General features: G+C 43.3%; 1 protein-coding gene across 1 annotated transcript in view; it reads right to left on the minus strand.

Annotated features, from left to right (window-relative positions):
• The window catches only part of LOC143269704 (uncharacterized), a 211,189-nt gene extending 207,699 nt beyond the window's left edge, over positions 1-3,490 (minus strand). Inside the window, exon 1 of the transcript XR_013046282.1 lies at positions 3,297-3,490. The gene's annotated coding sequence lies outside the window, so the exon portion shown is untranslated. The remainder of the gene's footprint in view (positions 1-3,296) is intronic.
• Positions 3,491-21,858: the final 18,368 nt, after the last annotated feature.

The raw sequence follows: 21,858 nt of genomic DNA on the forward strand, positions 1-21,858 counted from the left end.
GCCATACTACTGTCCTTGTTTCTACTCGTTAATGTGACTATGTATTGTTCCTTAGATTTCTTGGTGTCAGAAAAGCAAATCAGACCATCCAGGCCCCTACCAAAGAGCTCACGTGATCTACAGTCATACAGCCCCAAATCTCACATCTGGGCTGATCTCCAAGGTTATACATGGTCAGGCACAGCTAGTACTCTGATGGCTAAACAAAGGATTCACCTTGCAGCCGTCTATTCTTGAGACATAGAATTTCTGGTACTTTCTAGAAAGATGCAGACACGATTGTCAGCAGGACTCCACTGACCATGAGCTGATTTTTTGTTTTGTTTGAATTTCCTGATATTTAGTTTTCCAGACAAGCATCACACTGGAGTTCAAGCAGGCCTACAGCCAAAGCTGGCTTTGAACTCATGATAATCCTCCTGCTTTAACTTCTCATATGCTAGGATTATAGGCATGAGCCACCACACCTGGCTTCAAAGGCTAGTCTCTCTTTTTTTTTTAATTGATTTGTGTGTGTGTGTGTGTGTGTGTGTGTGTGTGTGTGTGTGTGTGTGTGTGTGTGTAGAAAAGGCCGCATGAGATAGAGGATATGCCTAAGCATGCCTGGAGAGGTCAAAAAACAACGTTGGAGAGTCGGTTCTCTTCTTCCACCATGGGCTTCAGTCACCAGACTTCACTTGAACCCCAGAGCCATCTCCACTGCCTGGCTACTCTTACTCCAGATTGTTGTTCTGCTCCCCTTTTTGAGTCAATATGCCAACACAGACATTAGATATGCCATGGAAGATAAATCCCAGGCTCATCACAAACTGACATTAGGAAGGAAAATGGGGTGGGGGGCTCAGCAGGGTGGAGAGTGTTAAATCTGAACCCAGCTAGAGAAGGAAAGACACAATAACAAGCCAGTGCGTGGAAAGGCCATGTGGTATCTAATACATATTGACGTGTAGTCATTTACTGGCATTCAGTTATCACTCTAAAGAACAGGGACCACCACACCACCAGTTCACATGCCCAAGAGAATGTAGCAAACTTCACAAAGCCTTACCCCTAGATGGGGAGTTAATGGCTGCTGAGGAAGAATCAGTTTTCTCCATGGATGAGTCCCTATTAAGTTACCCAATCCCAAGAAGTTGGCTCTAAACACATCTACACACAAGCAACATTAAATGAACTCCACCGGCTATGTTTATAAATACATGTGCTCGCGAGTGTGTGTGTGTGTGTGTGTGTGTGTGTGTGTGTGTGTGTATGTGTATGTGTGTGTGTATGTGTGGATAATTTTAAAAAAAGTTATGAATTTGAGAGGGGGCTGGGGGTCACATCAGGAGTTGCAGGGAAGAAAGAGGGATAAAAAATGATGTAAATGCCATAGTCATGGAATTCTCAAATATACATATTAAGGAGCAGAGTCCAGCAAATATGCATAGCCCTCCATGTCCCCAGGAAAAGGCTGGCCTGTGCTTGTTATGAGCAAGTTCAGGGCCACTCACACAAAATGGAAGAGAAGGAAGTTAATTGTGCGTCCAAGAGAGTCAGCAGCTGAGGTAGCACCTAGCCCGGGCAGACAAAAGGTCCCAGACATGGCAAACACAGGCCTCAGAAACCAGGCGGGTGGGCTGCCTGCCAGCCTTCCGAGTTAAAAGAAGACAAGAATTGAATCCATGGAGATGCTCAGAACTCTGCAAGGCTTTCCGAGGACCAGTCACACAAATCACCAGAAACATCAGAAACAAGAGAGGAAGGACCCTTAGAGCTCTGAAAGCTGCTGCCACAGAAGAAAATCAGGATGAGTCAGTGGTGGTTGTTAAAAGAGAAGAAAATAAATAAAAAAGAAAGGAAAAAAATCGACTTCTTCTACTTTTCAAGAGAACATGGTTGATGCAAAATTCTGCACTCAAGGCAGGTACAGCAGGAAGATGCAGCCACCCTTAACTAGGCAGAACAACAAGGCAGTCCCATTACCAGTCACTCCCAGACAGCAGGGGGAGGAGGACGGTCCCCAGCATGACAGCCCACAATGTCCTAACCCAGTCTTGATGTCTTACCAAATCTATCATGAACCTGGTTGAGCCCCCCAAACCATAAAGCACATCCTCACCTGCAGGCCGTAACCAACACATTTCCAGTCCTGGAGAGCAGGCCACGGGGTTTTTCCCAGTCCTAGGTGCCATTTGTCCGTCTGCTTTCCTGACAGTTCTGCTCCTGACAAATCTTGGAGGAAATCCCACTTGGACTTGCAAGGATTGAACACAAACCCTTTCCCACTGGCTAGAGCTTTAGAGGGACTAGCTCTGACCACAGGACCGTGGCAACTGAACAAGCCCCAACTTGTCACTGCCCATATGCAAAACAGGGCCTGCAACATCCTACCTCATGCTGTTCAGCAGACAGAACACTGCATCCTTAGCCTTCCCCAACACACACACACACACACACACACACACACACACACACACACCAGGACACACTTCTCCATGGCTTTCTCTAGGCCAATTGACAAGGGCCCCTCAAAAGCACAAGAGCAGAAAGAAAGCAGAAACCTCACCCTCTTGTCCCTACACCCTCTTAAGTGATGTCTCTACTTTTCATGATCTTCTAGAATATCCTGAAGTCAAGAGCTCAAAAGAATAGACTAACGCCGGCTTGAAAACTAGTAGGAAAATCCATGATGAGTCCACACATGGGCACATGTAGCTTCATGGCTGCGCTTCCTGGAAGTCTGCACCGCTCTCCCACACCACACTGTGAGTACAGCAGAAAATATTAGCCAAGGAAGGGCCAATCTAGTTAAATCAACAGCCCATCCATACAGAATTAGCACGATGAGGGTGTAGGGACCTTCAACAAACACAGGAAAGCAATACAAAAGCCGAGAAAGTTTCATGACACAGTTTGGGAGTTTTAGGAGAGCACCTTCTTTCTGCCCCGAGGGGGTGTCTCAGAGGAGGGCTGGCCAAGGATGGAGGGAGCATCACTCGACTCAGACTTCCAGTTTCGCAAATGAGGCCTCCAAACCACATCAGCGGCCCCAAATCTGCGCTGATTGCAGGGGGCGTCTCTTTTTTAGGCATGAGGAAATAGGCTTTTGATCAAGTGCATAAATCCAGAACTCTCTCTATTCAAGGGCCATTCTGTGTAACCTCCCCCGCACCCACACCCCTCACCCCAACCCAAACTCCCTGGCAATCTTCGAGTCCAGTGATGAGGAAAAGTGAATCCAAAAGCCCCTTTCCTCTATCTAGACTGTACATCCCTGAGCTCCAGAGTTTCCTAGGGATAAACTTGGAACTTACGGGAGGGTAGATTCAGCCATGACTCCCAGGTCGCCAGGACTGCCAACATCCTTTTCGCGTGAATATCCACTCCGGGGGCTTTGGGGGTGCTGTTTCGCATCCTGGTCCGCAGCTCCTCTTCATCTCGGCCTTGCTGAGCCTGCTCGACCAGCGGGTCCATGTGCTCGGCGGCTGCACGCGCTCTGCCCGGTGGAGCGCGGGGCTGGCGGGTGGCCCGTGACGTCACGGCGGCTCGCTCCCGACCGCGGGGGAGGGGGAGAAGCGCGCGCCACCGGGCGGGCCGCGTGTGTCCCGGGTCTTCTGGTGCCTGAAGGTCCCAGGCCTGTGGGGTCCTGCTCGCCCCTCTACTTACTATCCCAGGCAAAGAAGGCACCACGGCTGAGAGGAGGACCACACGGAGGTGGCATGCCACTGAGGCTGCCTAGTGCCCGGATGGCTCTAGTAGAGAACACACTCTGTCTGCCCTGGGCTGGGGGTTCTGGCCACACTCACACCCAGGTCTCACACAGCCAGCGGTACACCCAGGAGATGTCAGCTGGCTCCCCTCCCACTGTTTCTCTCTAAAACAGACACCTCCTCCCCCTTCACCTTGAAGGCTAGCAGTCTTCCTACTTTTCAGATAGAGAAGGAGACTCCAGTAAATAAAAAGCACCAAGATGTTTGGAAATGAGGTCATCAGTTCCCATAGAAGACCCCTGAATCTATCCCACAATCTGAGAGCACCCCTGGGTATTCTTGAGAGAAGGACGCAGGAACGCAAGCACTAAGCGAACCTGAGCTAAGAGAGGACCACACGTCAGTGCAGCATCCTGCACTCTTTGCCGATACAGGGTATTAAACTAACTCTCCGATGTCCAAAATCCTCTCCAAAAGAAAGAAGTCTAGTATGCGTAGCATGTGAATACCTTGTTTTCTCTATATTAAATCCGGGACTGAACAGGTGCAAGGTGATACCAACGTTCAGTCCAGCGTGGTACCACGCTACAACCAGGAAGGGAAATGAAAGATGAGATAGACTCGGACCCTAGCAGGAAACCTGAGTCCGGTAAAAAGCGGTATGCATGACTAGATGATACCATAACCGTGGAAAGGAATAAGGCCCCACTCTTCACCCGGGACACTACATCTCACATTATTTCAACCTCTGAGAGGGTCTTCATCTCCTCCATCCCTCTGTGTTGCGTTCAATCTCTTCTCTTTTCGTTGCTTCTTAGCCACACGAAGATTTTCTCTGTTGAAAAGAAAATGTGCGCCCGTGCGATGTGCGCGAATAATCGCGCTGGGTCGGCTTTGTTTCCACTCTTGAGTGGCCGAGCAGATCCCGAGGTTAAGATTATCCACTACCTCTTACACTAGAGAAGGAAAGATGGTTCTGAAGTTCGTGTCTACACAGGTGCTGTAGGCGCTTTTAATGCTTCCGGCATTTCTCAAGCCACCTGCAGCGACTTTGAGAAGCTGTAACCACGGGCTCTCCAGGCTCTCCTCTCCAAGGCCCAGTACCAAATCCTAAAGATGCTGCCTGGCGCTTGGGTTAGTTGGTTAGTCCGTTAGCCTTGTATAATGTGGCCCCTAATGACTGAAGACTTCATGCAGGCTCATTCACCTTTGACCTTGACCGCTTTGCCTTTCTCTGGACTGAATTCTGTTGTGTTAATCATAGACTCCTTTTTTTTTTTTTAAATTTCCTTTTATAAAGTTCCTTTTAGGGAATGTTTAAATTTTTTCCCAGTAAAATTTCACAGAAGAAAGTATTTTTAATAGCGCTACCGTCCAGAACAAACATTATAATGTATCTGCTTCTAATTTTGTTTTAAAGTCACTCTCAGTACAGAGATGGAGCCACAGTATGCTCAAGTCCTGGGTTTGACCTCAAGTACCACATAAACCCAAGTGCGGTGGCAAATGCCTGAAGTCTCTGTGGAGTCAGGAAGTTTCAAGGCTGTCTTTAGCTACATAGACCTAGAGGCCAGCCTTGTATACATGAGATCTCATCTCAAAAAACAAAAATAAGTAAATAAGTAAATAAATAAAATGTAAAAGTAATTTTTCTTCTTGCAATAGTGAGTGATGCTCTCTATAGATATTAAAATATTTAAATTACACAAAAATACAGAAAAAGTAAACTATCAGCCAGGGGTAAATTTCAGGAGCATTAATAAATTCTAGAAATGAGGTCAGGCACAGACAGATGATCTAGACATATGAACTGATGCGTGGCTGAGGCTGATAAAGCAAAAACAGTTTTATCTTGAACGTCAATATCTCAAACTATTTTTAAATGCATTGTTTATATTATTTCTCTTTAATTTACAAACGTGTATTTATTTCTGTTTGTGTGTATATGTGTACAGGCATGCTGGCATGGAGGCCAGAGAACAACTTTTGGGGGGTGTTCTCTCTTCCCTTCATGTGAGTCTCTGGTGTCAGACTGAAGAAGTCAGGGTTAGCAAGAAGCGACTTTCATGCTCTGAACCATCTTATCAGACTTTTTTTTTTTTTTTTTTAAGAAAAATTGCATTACCTTTATTTTTATTTATATATTAGTTTTGTTTGTTTGTTTTTGAGACAGGGTTTCTCTTTGTAGATCAAGCTGGCCTCAAGCTCATAGAGATCCACCTGCCTCTGCCAAATGCTGGAATTAAAGGCGTGTGCCACCATCAAATTACATTTATGTTACAAAATGAAGGTTTTAAAGGTAGTCATGGTGGTGCACCCCTTTAATTGCTAGCACTTGGGAGGCAGGGGCAGGTAGATCTCTGAGTTTAAGGCCAGCCTGGTCTACAGAGTGAGTTCCAGGACAGGGCCACACAGAGAAACTTTGTCTTGGAAAAAAAAAAAAATGAAGAAAAATGTTTTGATTGTATTTATTTATGTGCACAGTGCTGTGGGACGGTCTGTATGTCAAATTGCTCTGATTGGTCAATAAATAAAACACTGGTTGGCCAGTGGCCAGGCAGGAAGTAGGTGGGACAAGGAGAGAGGAGAATTCTGGCAAGCAGAGGGCTGAGGAGAGAGACACTGCAGCCACCGCCATGACCAGCAGCATGTGAAGACGCCGGTAAGCCACCAGCCACGTGGCAAGGTATAGATTTATGGAAATGGATTAATTTAAGCTATAAGAACAGTTAGCAAGAAGCCTGCCACGGCCATACAGTTTGTAAGCAATATAAGTCTCTGTGTTTACTTGGTTGGGTCTGAGCAGCTGTGGGACTGGCGGGTGACAAAGATTTGTCCTGACTGTGGGCAAGGCAGGAAAACTAAAGCTACAGCACAGACCATAGAGCATGCGTGGAAGTCAGAGGACAGCTTGTAGGAGTTGGATCCCTTGTTCCAGCATGTGGGTCCCTGGGATTAAACTCAAGTCACCTTAACCTGCTGAACCACCTCAGCCATTCTCTTTCTTCTTTCCTTCCTTCCTCCCTCCCTCCCTTCCTTCCTCAGTGTTTATTGGGGTTTAAACTGCAGGCAGACCTCATGCAGGTAATACAAGGGCCCCCCATCACTCAATTTTCTTTTTAGGAGGAAAGTAGAGCAATATGGAGCCAAAAGAATGGCTACATTTTAAATATCTCTTTATGACATGAAGATTAGTTTCTTGAATAATCCTCCAGGGGTTCAGAGATGTAAAGAAGAGGAGCAGACTGGCATGCAGACCCTTTTCATTCGAGAGAGCAGGCGTTCTTCTTCATGGCATTAGCTCATTTCCCCACACTCCACTGCTGCTTGTGAGCTGCAAGGCTGTCTTCAAGTCGCCACCCTGCATTCCATACTGCAATTTCTATGGCTATAGTTACTGAAGCTGCAATGAAAGATACCCACGTTCTGGACCAGTCCTCCCTTTCTCTACATCTGCATCTCTATGTGAAACCTTCATTCCGCCATCAGACAAGACTGAGCTCCTCCTATATTATGAGACAGCAAATCCAGCCCAAAAGAACGAGGGGGATGGAGCCAAAGGGACTTGACTCTAGTTAATCTGACTCATGAGAAGAAGCCAGACTAAAGACAAGATACCATTCCAGGGAGAGAAAACAGCAGGGTAAGTTCTGGAGGCGCATAAGAACAAGGTGATCAGTCATTCAGTCAAGGCTCATTGAATAAGACAGGTCAACAGTTGCAGACAATTTTCTGTTAAGCTAAGAACCATGTGTTTTGAGCTGACCACCCATCTCCAGCACCAATTCCATAAACATGTGTGACTCCATGAGCCAGTGAATGACTCTTGAGAGAGATCAGGAAGAAGGGGCTTGGGTCCAGATGTGGCAGCACTCAGGGAGGCCTGCACTTGGCAAAAGATGAAAAGAGGCGAGGAGCCTGTGCTGAGTCTTGGAAAATGAAGTTGGGTTTGCCATTTTGCCAGAGAGGCATATGAGCAAAGAGAAGAGTCTGTCAGGAATCTGAAACTAGAGTACAGAGTCCCCAGGACAGGTTAAAGCAGAGAACAGAACGTTAAACCAGATCCTAGAGGCCCTGCATTCCATGCTGAGTGTTTCACTTCACTTGAAGATCTGTGAGCAGTACTGAGACTTGAGGCATCCTGCCCATTAGACACATCACCCAGCTTGTCATGCAAAGAATGGATTTTAGTACAGTCTGTCAGAAGCAAAGTCCAGTTAGGAGGTTACAGCGGACTGGATGGACTGGAAAGGTCACCTTGGGAATACAGAGAAGGACTAGATATGGAGAACAAACCTACCAGATAAACAAGGATGACGGGGAGGAAAGGAAGAGTGGGGATGATTGCCAGGTTCTGTGTCTCAGCAATCGGTGGGACTGGTCATTTAGATGTGAAACAAAAGAAGAAAATGCAGCTATGAGTAGAGAGTGGGAGTCCTTGCCTGTGAGCTATTAATAATTGATAGCATATCATCAGGTAGCTAGCCTAGGTGTCCCTACTGCATGGAAGGAGTCTCAGTAGTAAACACAGTCTTTCTTTGGACAGTCTCATTATGTAGCACAGGCTAGCCTAGAATGCCCTATCCATGTACTAATGAGACACCACCCTGCTAAGCTTCCAGAATCAAACAAGGTTGGTGTGTTCAGGCTTGTATGGCCATAAACTGGCATTGAACCCTTCATGCCCCTGCCTCAGCCTCCAGAATGCTGGCATTACAGTCCTGCAACACCACTTCAAGCAAGATATTCATTCACTGGCTATGATCAAAAAGACTAATAACAGTCAATGTTGGAGAGAATGTGGGGCAAAGGGAATGCTCCTCCACTGTTGGTGGGAATGCAAACTTGTACAACCACTGTGGAAATCAGTATGGCAGTTTCTCAGAAAATTGGGAATTGATCTACCTCAAGATCCAGCCATCCCACTCTTGGGCATATACCCAAGGAATGCTGATTCATACCATAAAGATACATGCAGCACTATTTGTAATAGCCAAAACCTAGAAACAACCTAGATGCCTGTCAACGGAAGAATGGATGAAAAAAATGTGGTACATATACACAATGGAGTACTACTCAGCAGAGAAAAACAATGAAAGCATGAAATTTGCAGGCAAATGGATGGAACTAGAAAAAATCATCCTGAGTGAGGTAACCCAAACCCAGAAAGACAGTCATGGTATGTACTCACTCATAAGTGGATTCTAGATATAAAATAAAGAACAATCAGACCACAACCCATAGAACAACGGAGGCTATATATATAGCATGGAGGTCCCTAGGATGACTGTGGTTTATAATAAATTTCAGTTTTACTCAATTATTGAAAAAAATAGCCAAATGAATGGAAACACATGAACTATGAACCAAAGGCTGAGGGGCCCCCAGCTGGATCAGGCCCTCTGAATAGGTGTGACAGTTGATTGGCTTGATCAGTTTGGGAGGCAACTAGGCAGTGGGACCAAGTCCTGTGCCCATTGCATGAGTTGGCTGTTTGAAACCTGGAGCTTATGCAGGGACACTTGGCTCAGTCTGGGAGGAAAGGACTGGACCTGCCTGGACTGAGTCTACCAGGTTGATTGCAGTCCTCGGGGGAGGATTTGCCCTGGAGGAGGTGGGAATGGAAGGTGGGCTGGGGGTAAGGGGAGGGGGTGGGAGGGGGGAGAATAGGGGAACCCATGGCTGATATGTAGAACTGAATCGTATTGTAAAATAAAATAAAATTAAAAAAAAAAAAGATCCAGCCATACCATGCTTGGGCATATACCCAAGGAATGCTCAATCATACCACAAAGATACATGCTCACCTATGTTTATAGCAGCACTGTCTGTAATAGCCAGAACCTGGAAACAACCTAGATGCCCGTCAACTGAAGAATGGATTAAGAAAATGTGGTACATATACACAATGGAGTACTCAGCAGAGAAAAACAATGACAGTATGAAATTTGTAGGAAAATGGATGGAATTAGAAAAAAATCATCCTGAGTAAGGTAACCCAAACCCAGAAGGACAAGCATGATATGTACTCACTCATAAGTGGATTCTAGATATAAAGCAAAGAATAATCAGACTGCAACCCACAAAACCATGAAGGCTATATAACAGGGGGAATCCTAGGATGACTGTGGCTTATAATAAGTTTTGGTTTCACTCAATTACTGGGCAAGCCTCAATGAAACATTTCACAATTAGGATAAGAATTTATACTGTATCAAGCTGATAATAGAAAAATAAAATTTAAAAAGTGAAAAAAAAGAGATATTCATTCACTAGTGGTTTACATGTTGGGCAGTAGTAAGCACACCTAGGTCAGAAGAATGTTTTAAGTGAGAGGAAAAATTCTAAGGATTGAAAATTTTGTAGACCAAAATAGGCACAGCTTGCTTATATTCAGAAAATAGTCAATAGCTTGGTGTGGTGGCACATGTCTTTAACCCCAGCACTCCAGAGACAGAGGCAGTCAAGTCTTTGAGTTTCAGGCCAGCCTGGTCTACATAGCAAGTTATAGGACAGGGTGAGGTACATAGTAAGACCCTGTCTCAAAACAATAAAATAAATAAATAGAAAATACTCAGCAAAGCTCTGGGGTTTAGTTTTCTATCTTCTATATGCTCTCAAAGGCCTCCGGAGTGGTTTTGACACAGCCTTATTCCCAGTGTCTGTCTGGTGACTAGGTCCCTGAGACTCATCCACTTGCCCTTCTTATACTCAAAGACACAATTCTGGGGAAAAAAAAAAAAAAGACTTGCCTCTCTTCCTTCTGGATTCTGCAACAGTCCTCCAAATTCAATTCTCTTCCGACTGATGGCCTCTAAATAGTTGATCTCTGTGGAGGAGGTGCTAGAGACACGGTGGTCTACGCAAAACACATGGTTCTTCTCACCTAGAAGACCCAGCTCAGGCACGTTACTCTCTTCTGCAGTTCTTCCCCATCCTCCCCTCTTCCATGGACACATGACTTCTGAGTACCTCTTCTCCTTAGACAACCCACAGCTATGCTTGCCCCAGCATAACCTGGCAACCTCTGGCTCTTTTCTGACTAAGCCTCCACTTCCTCTTTGGTTCCTGAAGGGTCCTTGGGCTGAGACCCTTTCAGCTCTCGGTCTTTACATCAAATAGGCCAGCTGAAGCTCCAAGAAATCACTGGTTTTGGCTACGGTCAAACACCTAGAGAGTGTTATCACTGTGATTGGCTACCCAGCCACCCCTGTGCTCGGTAGCACAGCTGCCTGCTGATGAACTGAGGCCAGGCCAGTCAGAGAGCCAGCTCTCCTAAATGACGCTTACAGGGAGCACTTGCTATTCTAGTCTCCAATTAGGAGTGCCATAAAGGCCCAGGTGGATGTCATACTGACTCTCTTTAAACCCTGTTGCTACCGTATGACTCTGGATGAATTGCTCAAAGTCTCACGTTTTTCCCCATTTATTTATTTAGTTGTAGTCACGTACATGTGACATAAAATTTATTACTTTGTGTGTTGTTTTTTTTTTGTTTGTTTTTTTGTTTCTTTTTTTTTTTTTTTTGGAGCTGAGGATCTTATTTTGCGTATTTTAAGCGTCATACATTGAGTCTTTTCACACTGTTGGAGATCATCATAATCCATTTCCAGAACTCTTCCTTCTATAAAACTGAAACTGTGGGCTAGGGAAGTGGTTCAGTCAGTGAAGTGCCTGCTGCACAAAGCATGAAGACCTGAGTCTAGATTCTCAGCACCCACATAAAAGCTAGAAATAAGCCGGGCGGTGGTGGCGCACGCCTTTAATCCCAGCACTCGGGAGGCAGAGGCAGGCGGATCTCTGTGAGTTCGAGGCCAGCCTGGACTACCAAGTGAGTCCCAGGAAAGGCGCAAAGCTACACAGAGAAACCCTATCTCGAAAAACCAAAAAAAAAAAAAAAAAGCTAGAAATAGTAGTGCCTATCTGTGAGCCCCGGTGTGGGGCAGGGTGCAGAGGCAGGAGGATCCCTGGAGCTCACTAACTAACCAACCTAGTCAAATTAATGAGCTCCAGGTTCATGAGAAATCTATCACAAAAGATAGGGTGGAGAGCAGGGCGGTGGTGGCACATGCCTTTAATCCCAGCACTCGGTAGGCAGAGAGAGGTAGGCAGATCTCTGAGTTTGAGGCCAGTCTGGTCTACAGAGCGAGTTCCAGGATAGCCAGGGCTACACAGAGAAACCCTGTCTTAAAAAAAAAGTAGAAAATGATCAAGGAAGATATCTGATTTGGACCTCTGGCATCCACATTCAGTGCACACACACATACACAAACATAAGGACAAGAATACATAACACAGTTTTTAAAGTTGCACCTATCACACACTAGCCCCCTATTCCTTCCTCCCTCCTTAGGGTGGAAACAGAGAAACCTGTGTTTTTATTAGGCTGGAAACCATGTGTTTTGTGTAAGCCACGGTGTCTCCACCACCTCCTCCACAGAGATCAACTATTTAGAGGCCATCAGTCGGAAGAGAATTGAATTTGGAGGACTGTTGCAGAATCCAGAAGGAAGAGAGACAAGTCTTTTTTTCCAGAGCCATGACTGTGAGTATAAGAAGAGCAAGTGGGTGAGTCTAAGGGACCTAGTCACCAGACAGACACTGGGAAGAGGAAGTCTCTGAAAGCAACCATTTTACTTTCTGTTTCTACGAACTGGATTCCTTGAGACATTTCATATAAGTTAAGTCCTGTAATATTTGACTTTTCGTGACTAGATAATTTCTAATTTCAGTTACCATTATGTTCCCTGGGTTCATCTGTGTCATAAAATGTGTCAGAATTTCTCCCCTTTTTCTTTTTCTTTTTGTTTTTTTTTCTTTCATCAGCTTGATACAGTATAAATTCTTATCCTAATAGTGAAATGCTTCACTAAAGCTTGTCCAGTGATTGGGCAAACCCAAAACTTATTATAAGTCACAGTCATCCTAGGATCCCCCCTGCTAGGTAGCCTCCCTGAATCTGTGGGTTGCAGTCTGACTGTCCTTTGCTTTTTATCTAGTATCCACTTATGAGTGAGTATATAGCATGTTTGTCCTTCTGAGTCTGGGTTACCTCACTCAGGATGATATTTTCTAGTTCTATCCATTTTCCTGCAAATTTCATGATGTCATTATTTTTCTCTGCTGAGTAATCCTCCATTGTGTATATGTACCACATTTTCTTAATCTGTTCTTCAGTTGACGGGCATCTAAGTTGTTTCCAGGTTCTGGCTATTACAAATAATGCTGCTATGAACATAGATGAGCATGTATCTTTGTGGTATGATTGAGTATTCCTTGGGTATATGCCCAAGAATGGTATGGCTGGATCTTGAGGTAGATTGATTCTCAATTTTCTGAGAAACAACCATAGATTTCCACAGTGGTTGTACAAGTTTGCACTCCCACTAACAGTGTAGGAGTGTTCCCCTTGCTCTGCATTCTCTCCAACATAGACTGTCATTAGTGTTTTTGATCATAGCCATTCTGACAGGTGTAAGGTGGTATCTCAGAGTCGTTTTGATGTTGAGCATTTCCTTAAATGTCTTTCAGCCATTTTTAATTTCTCCTCTATTTCAAGTTGGGTAATGTTCCATTGTAAGCATACACCACATTTTGTTTATTCTTTCATCCATCCATGGATCCTTGAGTTGCGCCCTCCTCTTGGCTCTTGTAAACAATGCTGCTGTGAACATGAGTATGTGAACGCCTCTTTGAGATCCTACTTTTCATTCTTTTGGGTAGTCTGCTGGTTAGCCTTTTGTCAGCTTGACGTAAGTTGCAGTCATCATTAAAGCTTAAATGATGAAGTACCTCCCCGCCTTTACCCACTAATCCATCTCTCCCGCCCTCATGCAACCTTCTTTATATCTGACTGCATTTGACTCATCTTCATATCTTGAACATTTCTGGATACTATTAAATATTTTTAATGAAATTCTTTTAATTAAGTACTACACACCTCCACCACCTCAATTGATAAAACTTCCTCCCACCTCTAAATGTGTAGGCTGTTCCCCGTCAATCTTCTTCACAGTGCTGAACCCCGAGATGAACACCCTGGAATACACATGACTGCTACAAACCTCTCCTGTTGTCTTTGGAGTCCATGTCAGGAAATGAAGTAGATTGATCATTGAGATGGGTTTGTTTCCAGCTAACATTCCTCCATTTCTACCACCTCGTGCCCACTAGCTGGTCACCATTTCCTCGTCGCTTCTAGGAGCTTCACCAGTTCAGACCCCATGTATTAGAAAATCCACACAGCATCTGTCTCGTGAGGTACGTCTTGTTTCACTGAGCACAATGCTGTCCAAGTCCATCATATTCTTGTAAACTATGTAATTTCCGTTTTTTTTTTTTATGGCCCACTAGTATCTCATTGTTCATCTAGTGCAATCTCATTATCCATGTACCTCTCAATGGATACTTCAGTTTGTTCTATGCCTCTGACATATGAAAATACCATAGTGATCATAGGAGACAAATATCTGTTCAACCCACTGATTCAATGCCTTTAAATACATACTGGAATTGAAATTGCTCAGTCAAAGGGAAGTTATATTTGTAATTTTTACATTTTTTGTTATTTTTAATTTTTTTAGACAGTTCCTGTTATTTCTCATAAAATGCTGTCCTAATTTACATTCCCAGCAGCCTGAGAAAAATCTCTCTCAAAATTTTTTTTTAACTCTGTGTAACTCTGACTGTTCTAGAACTAGCTGTGTAAGCCAGGCCGGCCTTGAACTCACAAAGGTCCATCCACCTGCCTCTGCCTCCTGATTGCTGGGATTAAAAGCATGCATCACCACTGCCTGGCTTGACATCCTTAATATCTTTCATCTTTGGGTTAGTTATCATTCTAACATAAGTTTTCATTTTAATTCATGATTTTAATTTGTACATTTTTGATTAGTAGTGATCCTGAATGCCTTTTCATATACCTATTGGAATCTTCTTTTGGAAACTATATATTTAGGTTCTTTGCCCATTCTGAATTTGGCTATCTTCTTGCTATTGAGTAGAGTTTCTTACATGTTTTAAACACTTAAGTCTTACTGAAGAGATGGCTTACATATGTTCTCCTATTCATTGTTGACCCCTTCTATTCTTTTGATCCCATTTTCTACTATGCTAAAGAGTTGACTTAATTGCATGTGTCTAAATTTTCTTTTGTGGCCTATATTTTGGGGTCAGATTAAAGAATTCATTCCCCTGACTAGTGAAATCAAGCATTTTAAAAATATCTGCCCATTAATGACCTGTTCTTTATAAAGGCTTTGCCTGTATTCCCAAAGATGGTACCCTCTTTTCATGGACTTGAGATTCTCCAATATAGTGTGTGTATATGTGTATGGTGCACCTCATTTTCATTTTAATTGGTTTTTTGTTTGTTTGTTTTTGCTTTTTGAGACAGGTTATCACACAGTACCCCTGCCCAGCCTGGAATTTTCTATACAGACTAGACCGACTTCAAAGACTATGTGGATTTCCTGCCTCTGTCTCCTAAACCCTGGGATTACAGACCTGTTCCACCATATCTGGCTTTGCATATTGGTTTATAGCAAAAAAGGGGATATTCATATATTTGTTCATTGTTTTATTACACTATTTATTTACTTTTGGTTAAAACAGGTTTTCCTATGTAGATCAGGTTGACTTATGATTATATTAAGCCCAGGCTTGTCTTGAACTCTTGATCTTCCTGCCTTAGCCTCCCAAATGCTAGAATGACATGCATGGGCTATTACAGCTGACTGATTAGATATTTTTAATGAACATATTTTGATCAGACCCATTATTATTTGTATAAGTTTTTCTTTGCTTTTTGGTATTTGTTCCCAGATTAAAGTTCCTTTATTTATTATTTTTTATTATAAAAGGAAAGCAGAAGGAATTTTAAAGAAACTTAAAAAAACATGCCATCTGCTAAGAATAGACAGTGTTTACTATAGGGTGCTTAATTTACCCTCCTAGAATCTTATATATACACATATACCTACACATCTGCTTTTCTTTCAGGAAAGTAGAAGCAAGCCATATACATTATTTATATTCTGCTTTGTTATTTAATAATACATGGTGATCATGTTTCCATGACAATAGCTACATTGTTGCATCACTGGTCTTTAACAGGTTTACAGCATTCCTCCTTAAGTTTGTAATATATTTTTTACTTCAGCAGTCCCTGTGGCTGGAAATTCATTTTGCTTGCACATTTTATTGTTAAATCCAGCACTGTCACACACATCTTTGAGACTAAATCTTTGCATAGGTCCTTAGTGACATCCTTAGGGTAAATTCTCAAAAGTGATTTATGGGATATTAACACTTCACTTGCCATACAAATTGTGTATGGTATGCAGTTATTATTCCCCTGTGTCTTATTTGTGTTTTTCCTGTACTTATGATGAAAGTTTTAAAAATATGCTTAATTTTAGTATACTCACCTCTAACAGCCCTTTAATTAGTGATTTATTCCTCTTGTTTCTACATCCAGAAAGTTGTTATTTATCACATGAACAAATCAATGCCCCAGTATCCATTCTATCTAGACATTGGACTATGCCTACCATATACTTCCATCTTCTTTGCTAGATATCAGTTCAGGAATGGACTGACTGATTCATTTTGGTCAGTACTTATTGGAGGAAAGCAGTTGGACTGTTCCAGGGAAAATGTACAAGATCCTGGACAAAGAAGGATCATCTCTCCCCTTCTAAAGTAAAAGAGTAATGGTTTTGTTGTTTGAGATAGTGGTTACCATTAGGAATGCCTTTGCATAGAAGTAGTATGAAATCTTTCCTAAGTGGTTTCAGCAAATAACAGTTTACATTTCTCATTACTTGGTAGTATGGAGGCTCCCGGGTTCAGTGGCTCCATGTACTTAGAGCAGCATATTCTTTGCAGCTAGAAGGTATTTGATGAAGCCATTGACATCACATTTATGATGAAAGGAAGAGGAAAAACTGCAGCCATGTCTGGAGCTTGGGTCAGAAGAAGCAATGGTCACCTGTCCTGATGGTACACACCTATGATGATAGGTAGTTGGAGCACAGAGGCAAGTGGATTAGGAGTTCAAAGCCAGCCTGTAGCATGCCAGTCTCAAGATTAGACTTCCTGAAGCATCTGCTATCTGCAAGGGAAGCTGGGCTGTCTCACTCTCTGCAGCAAAGGCACTGAGGAAGTACTAATAAGCGACCAGCTAGAGTTGAGCATTCTGTCGTTTGAAGAATAACCTCAACACAATATTTGATTTTTTTAAAGTTGTTTTTAATAGCTCCCCTTTTCCCTTCTGAAAATAACAATCAGCCTGGAGATTAGCTTTAGTGGGTCATAAAATGTTGCCGTGTTTCTCCTGGGAGATTGCAAGTACATCCTCAACACTATAAAGATGGAACACACAGTTGTGTTAGCAAAGCCTATGAAGCAGCCTGAATGCTGGTGTTGGGACACCAATGCTGAATTCCATGGTCCCTCTAGCCAGTGCAGGAGTAACTAGAAGGACCCGTGGCTGACTATAACTAGGACCATATGGTGTAGATCTGGGTCTGAGTATGGTGCTCCTGCATCCTCAGTTGGAGTTTCTACCCCACAACCCTGACCTTAGCAAGTGTCTGAGCATTCACTCATGGGTAGACTGTCTTCTGGCTGAAGCCTCTACCTATATCAATGAAGGCGCCTTTCACACCAGCAAAGCACATCAAAAAACACTTGAGATACAGAAGACTTCAAAGAACAGAGATGGCTGTGTAGAGAAAGTTAGCTACTGTTGATCACAGGCATAATCTACAGTATGGACATGTTCTCTGTGGATTTAGGTTTTCACTTAGAGAAACTTCAGGATATGATAAGGCCGAGCCTGAAAGCTTGAGTTGGACCAGCCTAGGACCTTTTACCAATTGTAGGAGTCTCAGTTTCTTCCTGAGCAAAGAAAGTCATAGCATCTACTTCACACCTTGCTTAAGAGCATGAGATAAGATAAACTCAGGGAGCCTGAGTCCCTCACCTTCTGAAAATTAGCTGCCAGCTGGTTCTCCGCATTCCTGAGAGGCCTGACCTGTTCATTCTGCATCTCTAGAGCCTGGCATAGAGTGGGTTCTCAGTCAAACTGATAAGTGTTCATAAGTGGAGTACAGACCCTAAGGTGAGGTCTGACACCCAATAAACAGTCAACTTTCAGTGTTACTGACTCTTCCTCTAGCAGCTACATAGTGGGCTGATGTAACATAAGCTACATACTCGGTCCCCTCTCCACCAACAGGGTTTTCACCTAAGCTCTCCTGGTGCTGTGTAAATGAGACCCTGTCTCAAATAAACAAGCAGATGGAAGGAAGAAAGAGAGGTAGGGAGGGATGGAAGGAGGAAGGAAGATGAGAGAAGAGGTCATCATATTTTCAGTACAATCAAAAGAGAAAGGACACCTAATACAAACATTTACTATCATAGTTTTTGTCAACTTGACACACACGTAGACATACCTGGGAAGAGGAAATATCAGTTGACAAACTGCCTCCATCAGATTGGCCTGTGTCATATCTGGGGGCATTTTGCTAATTGCTAATCGATCGATGGAGGAGGGCCTCGACTACTGTGGGTAGTGCCACCCCTGGATTGCATAAGGAAGCTAGCTGGCTGAGCAGAAGTAGGGAGCTAGCCAGTAAGCAACATTTCTCCACAGCCTCTGCTTCAGTTCTCACTTCCACATTCCTGCCTAAACCTCCCTCCATGATGAATTGTGATGTGGAATGCAAGCCAAATAGACTCTTCTCTCCTGTGAATTGTTTTTGTTCAGGGTTTTATCACAGCAACAAAGAAGTAAACTGGATTATCTACCTCCTTGAGGCCTGGCTCAAATGAATTATTACCAATGACCAGACTGATTGAGCTAAACAAGACCCCACAAAGCTCCCAGGCAAGGACTTTCTTTGCACATGGTCTCTGGGAGTAAAATTGTCCTGCCCAATACTACATATCTAATTACAGGCTCAGACAGGACTGGATCTAGGTTTCCTACCCACACAGTCTTTTTTTGAGTGGTAGATGTCTATAAGGGCTCCCTCCATTTTTCTGGACGTCTACATGCCCTTCACCCATAAAGCGGGCCTCAGCACTTGCAATGTTTCTATATTTTTTTGGGAACCTGGGAAGCTGTACACAGTTAAAGAAAATTTGATGAATGGCATTGATGAATCTTACGCTTATTCATGATTAAGTAGTAACCAGGCCCTTCTAGACACATGGTCCCTGTTCCCACCAAACTTTCCTGGATGCTTGTTTAGCTCTACCCTTTATCCACCTGTGGTGGCTAATCTTGGTTGTCTATGTGACATGCCTAAGAAGAGGGAACCATGGTTGAAGAATTGTCTCCATTAAGTCAGCCTGTGGGCAGGTCTGTGGGATGTTTTCTTAACTGACAATTAATGCAGGAGGGCCTAATCCACTGTGGGCGGTGAGAACCCTGGGCAAGTGGTCCTGGGTTTTATAAGGCAGTTAGCTGAGCAAGCCAGAGGAACTTTGCCTCTGCTTCATTTCTGATCTCCAAGTTCCTGCCCAGGCTCCTTTAGTGATGGACTATGACATGATAGTATAAGCTAAATAGACCCTTTCCTTGCCTAAGTTGGTTTTGGTTAGTGTTTTGTCGTAGCAACAAAAATCAAATTAGAATACCACTCCTTTTCTATTCCCAAAAATTTCTAGAACCCTAGGACCCATGAAGAGACAGAATCATTCCTTAATGTTCTGGATCTTAGGTTAAAGCAGGTTATCTACCACCTACACGTCTTTGAAAATTTGCTAACACAAGAAATCAATGCTGTGTGGTCACAGCACCAACTTGGGAGCCAAAAACCACCTGGTTGCAATCTGTTTCTGCTTCTCTCCACACATAATTATAAATAAATTATTGAGCACACAGATCCTCGACTTGCTCATAACTATGTGCTTCAAATATGGGACCAAGGACATCTGTTTCACGGGGTTATTGTTTTACAGGCTCTGTAGTTATAGATGTGTGTGTGTGTGTGTGGTGTTTGGTACACAGTCACCGTCCAGTAAACATTTGATAGGAACTGTCAGTACTTAACCCCTTGGCTTGTGTCCATTTGCAATAGTATTTCCTGGGTTTTGTTTGGAAATTCAACAGAGGTGATAACAGAATCTCTTCTGGGTTCAATTATAGTCAGGCCTTTCTGGGCCCTCAGAGTAGACCTCAGCCTTAACATCAAAGGACTTGAACGCACACCTCTGTTTCTAGTAGCACAAAGATATAACTCCAGGACGATCTTAAACCCATTAAGTGCCTCCCTAAGAAGATCCATGACTGCCAAAAGAATTACTACTGTTCTAGCCAACACCTAAAGACGTGTCCTTTATAAACCAGTTTCAGTCATGTGAGCCAATCCTTCTCCAATTCTTTCTTTTTCTTGACATTTTTCTTTTTTTGAGAAGCATCTTGTGTTGCCCAGGCTGGGATTGAACTCACTGCTATATATCTAAAGAATGAAAATTTCAGCAAGGCTGGCATCTGTGATCCTATCACTTGAAAGGTAGCGAGGCAAAAGGATCCGAAGTGCAAGGCTAACTGTATCTACCCAGGGAAGCTCAGGTGGTAGGACAGCCCTTCCAGACATTCATTCTGGCAGGTTCAAGGCTGAGGACTCATCAGAATCTTCAGAATGTGACTCCCAAGTCACCTGGAGGTCACCAATCTAATCATCTCACAAAGGAGTAAGCATGAGTTCAGAGTAAAGATTAGCCCTGGAGGTTCTAATTTATTCATCCACATTCTCTTCACCAGAACTCAATCAATACTTGTGTGTATAAAGTGAATGGATCTGTTGTTCAGCTGGCCATGTATCCCAATTAACCTCCATTCTATCTAACGCTCTCCTTTTGTCTTTACACTTGAGGATTTTTCTAACACTTTAAATGTTATTGCATTGACATCTTCTAGTGGTTCTCGTAACTTTTCCATTTTGTCAATGGTGAGTGAGAGAGAGGAGAAACGTCACTGAATACAAGTTATGTATGAATGTACTAGTCAACTTTAGCTGCAGAAAAAATTATCCCAAGAAAGTCATTGGTGATTTGTTTCTTTTTTTGCAAATGTACATTTTAGCTGTGGCTCTGTTCAGCTGTGCATTCTTATTGGCTGATCTGGTTTGATGGACATGCCCATTTTGGGGACAAGCTCTCACAGCAGGGTATAAAAGCAGGAGAGATGTTTATAACACCCATCCATGTATTTAAAGATGGTGCTCAGGTTTGCCTCACACTTGGGTGCTGCTCACACATATTCACAACACATTCATCAAAATAATGGCCAAGGCTAAGCTCAAAGCCAGTAGGCACAAAAACAGATTCTACCCACAGGGAACAAAAACACAGAGAGAAAATATATGATAGTGAAGGAAAAAAAAACACAGCTTACCATTTTTGCCTTGTAAGACACCATATGAAAGACATAACAAGTAGTTTTCATAAATACCAAGTTCCATATGAAAAATAAATAAATTTCAGAGATGTTAAAATCTGGCCCTCATATTCTAAACAGTTATAAAAGTCAAAGTTCCATCCCAGGTCTGCTGAACACCAAAACAAGCATTCTTTTCCCTGCTCCTTTCTTAAGAGTCAAATTTGAAGAACAGTCGCTCAAAGTGGAGATTTAATTTTTCTGTGAGTGATGTGTTTTTCCAGAAATCAGAGCATAGCTCTGTCGAGGACTCATTTCACTCTCATTTCTGCTTCCTCTACTTTCTGTACCTGTGCCTGCCATTCCCAGCTCCTCAGTGAATGCACCAAGAGGAAGTTATGGAGGCTGAGTGTAGTGGCACAACACACCTCCAATCCCAGCACTTGGGAGGCAGATACTGGTATCTGTGAGTTCTAGGCTAGGATGGTGAGTTCCAGGACAGCCAGATCTACACAATGAGACTCTGCCTCAAACAAACCAAACAAAGATGCAGTTATGGGTAAAGATGGCCATTTTCTACACAAGGCCAGATCAGACACTTGAAGGCAGACCTGACAGACTATCTGCCCTCTTGAATCTGTATAGACTTCCAGTACAGCAATTTCCACATTGCGATAAAAGTGTCTACTGAATTTTCTGCTTATATTTATAACGAGGGTGGTCTTCAGCTAGTTTGTTTAAAAATCTGTGTTGGAAAGCAGAGGTGGAAGGATT

The sequence above is a fragment of the Peromyscus maniculatus genome, chromosome 20 (genome assembly GCF_049852395.1).
Source record: "Peromyscus maniculatus bairdii isolate BWxNUB_F1_BW_parent chromosome 20, HU_Pman_BW_mat_3.1, whole genome shotgun sequence".
NCBI lineage: Eukaryota > Metazoa > Chordata > Mammalia > Rodentia > Cricetidae > Peromyscus > Peromyscus maniculatus.